This window comes from Schistocerca serialis, chromosome 11 (genome assembly GCF_023864345.2).
Source record: "Schistocerca serialis cubense isolate TAMUIC-IGC-003099 chromosome 11, iqSchSeri2.2, whole genome shotgun sequence".
Lineage (NCBI taxonomy): Eukaryota > Metazoa > Arthropoda > Insecta > Orthoptera > Acrididae > Schistocerca > Schistocerca serialis.
The window spans coordinates 48,145,685-48,151,684 of record NC_064648.1 but is presented as its reverse complement, the minus strand read 5'-3'; positions in this window follow the sequence as shown (position 1 = coordinate 48,151,684).

Here is a 6,000-nt window from a genome sequence, read left to right as displayed (position 1 = left end):
TCTCCTATATCACTGCGGCCAGAAAGAGATCCTGCAAGACGACGACTGAAGAGAATCGTTCAACGTGATAGAAGTGCAAATTGCTGCAGATATCAGTGCTGGGGATCAAAAAATTTCAGTGTGCGACCCATTCAACGCAACATCATCAATGTGGGCTTCGGAGCCGAATCCCCACTCATGTACCCTTCATGACTGCACGGCACGAAGCTCTGCCCCTCTCCTGCGCCCATCAACACCGATATTGGACTGTTGATGACTGGAAAGACGTTGCCCGGTCGGACGAGTCTCGTTTCAAATAGTATCGAGCGGACGGACGTGTACGGGTATGCACACAGCCTCATGAATCCATGGACCCTGCATGTCAGCAGGGAACTGATCAAGCTGGTGGAGGCTCTATAATGGTGTGGGGCGTGTGCTATTGGAGTGATACGGGACCCCTGATACATCTAGATACGACTCTGGCAGGTGACACGTACGTAAGCATCCTGTCTGATCACCAGCATCCGTTCATGAGTTCATTGTGCATTCTGACGGACTTGGGGAATTCTAGCAAGACAATGCGACACCCCACACGTCCAGAATTGTTACAAAGTGGCTCGAAGAACTCTCTTCCTCTGGCCACCAAACCCCCCAGACATGAACATTACTGAGCATATCTGGGATGCCTTGCAACATGCTGTTCAAAAGAGATGTCCACGGCCTCGTATTCTTATGGATTTATGGACATCCCTGCAGGACTCTCGGTGTCAGTTCCCTCCAGCATTACTTCAGACATTAATGGAGTCCACGCCACATAGTATTGCTGCACTTCTGCGTGCTCGCCGGGGCCCTACACGATATTGCGCAGGTGTACGAGTTTCTCTGGCTCCAGTGTATTTTTAAACTCTTAAATTTTGCCAAAGTACAGCTCCATCCGTAGGAAAGGAGTTGGAAAAACCATTCTCATCTTGTTGCGGCTCGTTTCGAATAATTATTGCTGCCGGCTTGCCTTTGCCTCCTCCCCCCCCCCCCCCCCACCAAGGATTTATGCTTCTACATGTCCTTGGCTGATACACTCCACTATCCACATTCTCTTCACGCATTACAGTGTCTTTTCTCCTCTGGCCAGCTGCATTGAAAAGGAAGTGAACTGGTCTGGTGACATTCTAAGATGATTAAAAGAAAAACTTTTACGTCGATGAGCAACTGAGCTGACGTCTTTTCTTGAGCCAGGTACGAACCCATATACGTTTCTCAACTTTTTTATCTTTTGTTTTGCGCAGAGGTTTCACGCAAAGAAACATTAACTCCGCCACAACCTGTACACTTGCTGGAATTTTCATTCTACACGTTTTACGCGGGACTCACAAACGGCGGAGCTGGAGTGTACACAGACGCCGCCTCCTGTGCAGACGCATACGAAGCTTTTCGCGTGCAGCTCGGTTCACACAACGCATGCCGCGACCCATTGTCGTCATGCGAACTAGGCTTAACAAGCAAACTAGTTTCGTATTAAAAAGGCCAAACAAACAAAACTATGTTATTGTTGATTGTACGCTGTTAAAATTCACGATCTTCTTCCAGGTAAAATTTACACCAAACTTCAGTTTCACATTTTGTAAGTGCAAGAACAAGGGGCTTCTAATATTCGTGGACTATTTTGGCCATGCACAGTAACTCAGTCGCCTTTTTAAGCCATCATGAGGCTGTTTCCCGGCTTCACAGACAACAAGTATCGGATAGTAACTTCACCTACACCACTTTGGCGCGGTGTGAATTGTTAGCGTTCACACTATGTATACACCAGGTGCAGAAGTATGAAACCGGAATTTGCTTGCAATAATTACACGTCCATTGTTTGAAACTGATAAACAATATTTTATTCAGAATAATCTCCATTGCTATTTAGACATTTCTCCCACCTCTCCGACAAACTATTAATGCTTCGCCAAAAAGAATTCTTCTTTCGAAGCGAACCAGTTATCGTGCCATTGTCGTACATTTTCGTAAGAGTTGAAGCGTTGTTAAGCGAGAGCGTGTCCCAGTGATGCAAATAGATGATAATCGGACGGAGCCAAGTCTGGATATAAACCGCATGTGCTAGTATTTCCCAACTGAACGCCTCCATCGCTTCTCTGACCCGTTTTGCTGTGTGTGACGGGGCGTTTTCCGAATTCCGATCGTTTTTCACGTAATACTCGATTGAAATCGTTCATTTGCTGTTGCTAGCGATTAGTGTTAACATCTCTCCAGGTTTTAGCAGCTCATAATAGACGATACCCTTCTGATCCCACCAAACACAGAGCATTGCTTTCTTACCAAAGCGATTTGGTCTTGCAGTGTATGTCGATGGTTTTCCCCGATTCACCTATTTACGACGCTTAGAATTCACAAAATATATCCAGTTTTCATCAGGTGTCACTATTCGATAGAGAAACGTCTTTCTTTTGTATCTGGCCGGCATTTCACAAGTGGTCTTTCGATTTGCTTGCTGTCTTTCATTCATTTCAGGCAGAAACCATTTTCCCACTTTCTACAACTTTCCCGCAGCTTTCAACCGAAGAGAAACAGCTTTCTACGTCACATTCAATTGTTCCACGAGTTCCTGTTGAATTTCAGTATCACCTTCATGCAATTCGTTCTCTTCGAACTTTTTCGGTGGTTTCCCACGCTAGTCGTTTCTCACGTCAAAATCACCACCTTTGAATTTTTTAAACCAAGTATGTTCGCCGAAATCAGCTGTTTTCTTTAAATGATAACAGAAGACCAGTGCTGTCCGCGAATCGTACTCCGCAGGGCACAAAACTGGACATGTTTACGGGTTCGAAACAGACACCGATGTACGGGACTTGGGTTACTGTGTGTTGACATTCGTCAGGAAACACATGGCGCTGCACACGCGGTCTCACGGGCCCTACACTGACGGCTAGCACCGTCTACACTCTACAGTCTACACGGAAAGTCCGATTTCATGCTTCTGCACCTGGTAGAGTGGTTAAGAGGCTGCAGTTCAACAGAACGGTAACGTGTAGCGAAAGTGAGACGTACCAGGCAGTACGCAACACGGCCAACCTGTACAGCGTCTCGTATTTGTAATTCTGTATGCACCAGTGTTACAATATTTTCGCATGAAAATGAGCCCAACGGCTGAATGATTCCATTAGAAGTTCCCCATAGCCAAGAGAATGAGTCACGTCCACATGAAAGAGAGAATAATTGTGTGAGTCTGAGGTAAATAATGTAAAGTAGAGACGAACGTTCGTAGCAGTCAAAAATGGATCGTGACGACTGCCAGTGTATGCATGGCACGAACGTACTACAGCACTTATGGAACGTGAAAGAGCCAGACGCATGGAAGCTGTGTGTGTCGTGACTGTGTCCAGCTACTCCGCTCCTCCCTTTATTATGCTCTACTGTCACTAGCTCAGGAGAGTGTTGGTAACATTTTATGTGCTAGGTGAGCTGCGGAGATTCGACACTTCGTCGTACACAGTTCATTATAGAGGCATTTGAACCGTTCAGTGGTATTCGCCTTCTGTGTGTAGTATAATAGATGTTTCATTAGAACGCGTACAGTTTATGGTTACCTGCTTCTAAGTTCGCAACACGCACTGTGCAGGGCGTATGCATCTTTTCTAGTCATGTCAAGTATAGCATTTATTTATTGCAAGCAATCTGTTGAAAAAGGTGAATTATCTCGCCATTTGGTTAAGTTCGCAACATTCTGCCAACTGATTGATAATGTTTCTGGCGTCACGAGGAAGAACCGGGTAACAGGTGTGTCAGAGCCAACCTCGATGGCCAGCAGTGGCTTCTTAGTGACGTTTAGTTCATGGAGCAAACCCCCTGCATGCAACCAACGCCGCGCCGCGCAACAGTTATAAATGTAAAAGCGCGGGAGTGTTGACGTTGGCAACACTGATTAAAAAAAAAGGCAGTTGACAAAAGTTCCGAGAGGCACAGACATCTAACAATCGGTGCGTGGAGGCCAATCGTCAACTTTTTTTTTACAAAGTAGAAGATTGTTTAAGTGGGTGACACCGATTTTATATAGTGATACATATATATACCCCGAAGTTTAAACAGTAAAGAAGTATGTTGTGTCTCGGTATGTAACTGTGAAAGAAAAACTGTTTGCGTTTGATAGCATCATAAAAGACTGAAGTTCTCATCTGGATGATTTCGAATACAGCAGACGTTTATTTAGTGCTCAGAATTTGTTCACCCTTAGTTCTGGTATACACTTGAGAGTTTTTAATACCACAATGGAACGTCCTTGACCTGAAGTCATATTTTAAAGAGGAAAACAGAACACTGGTGAAATAGCAACCTTGCAATCGATTTTGCGTCAAAATTTGAGCAATAATTTTGATAGTGAGGAACTTTGACCATCTGTGATGCACATCTTAAGCATTAGCACGTTGCAGTACCTCACCCCACTGTATCCTATTAATGGTAAAGAGTGAAGCACGAACACAGATAATTCGTTAGACAATTATTTTAATAACAGGTTAATAATATTCAATTTGCAAATCCGTGGCGTTAAAGAGAGAGGTGTAGCTCTTCAATCTGTACCTCACATTAATATTGTCAGCTTTATAGTTCAAAGGAAGTGTTCCCTTAGCGATACTTTTAACAATTTTTCAATGGATGGTGATCTGGAATGACGTCCGCCCAGGTACTCAGGACGTTGGCAGCGAAAATCATCCAATATTGGACATAGCTTTGCTTCATACAAGTCGGTACTCTTTGATGATACGCTCAGTGGTTTCCACTGCATTGTGAATTTACACATATAATAAAATATCAACTTGAAGATATCTGTACGTAGGAGCTTTTTAAGAAAACTAAATAGGAGGGTGTTTTTTTATAACAGCTATCGAAGCGAAAAAAATTATTTTTAGAATTTTTGTGTGTATGTCTACGCGCACCACGCAAAAACTGATGCCCGCAATTGGATGCGATTTTGAGCTGTATTTTTGCAGGTCTAACTTAAAATTTGATACAGATTTCATTTAGACACGCCAGTCAAAGTTATCGCAGCTGTGCCATAAAAGTAAGCACTGTTACACAACACAGGAGACTGTCGCTTGCTGCAAACAATGAAATATGCCGGCAGGACGGCAAAGCTTTGTAAGCCGCCGCCCGCGCCGGAGTCTTCAATACGCGGACGAAGTCGCGGATAAAAAAGCTGGTCGCACTGTAAAAATGCACAAAGAAAACATGTCTCTGGCACCAGGTTTTTTTTTTTTTTTTGGTCATCAGTCTACTGACTGGTTTGATGCGGCCCGCCACGAATTCCTTTCCAGTGCTAACCGCTTCATCTTAGAGTAGCACTTGCAACCTACGTCCTCAATTATTTGCTTGACGTATTCCAATCTCTGTCTTCCTCTACAGTTTTTGCCCTTTACAGCTCCCTCTAGTACCATGGAAGTCATTCCGTCATGTCTTAGCAGATGTCCTATCATCCTGTCCCTTCTCCTTATCAGTGTTTTCCACATATTCCTTTCCTCTCCGATTCTGCATAGAACCTCCTCATTCCTTATCAGTCCACCTAATTTTCAACATTCGTCTATAGCACCACATCTCAAATGCTTCGATTCTCTTCTGTTCCGGTTTTCCCACAGTCCATGTTTCACTACCATACAATACTGTACTCCAGACGTACATCCTCAGAAATTTCTTCCTCAAATTAAGGCCGGTATTTGATATTAGTAGACTTCTCTTGGCCAGAAATGCCTTTTTTGCCATAGCGAGTCTGCTTTTGATGGCCTCCTTGCTCCATCCGTCATTGGTTATTTTACTGCCTAGCTAGCAGAATTCCTTAACTTCATTGACTTCGTGACCATCAATCCTGATGTTAAGTTTCTCGCTGTTCTCATTTCTACTACTTCTCATTACCTTCGTCTTTCTCCGATTTACTCTAAAACCATACTGTGTACTCATTAGACTGTTCATTCCGTTTAGCAGATCATTTAATTCTTCTTCACTTTCACTCAGGATAGCAATGTCATCAGCGAA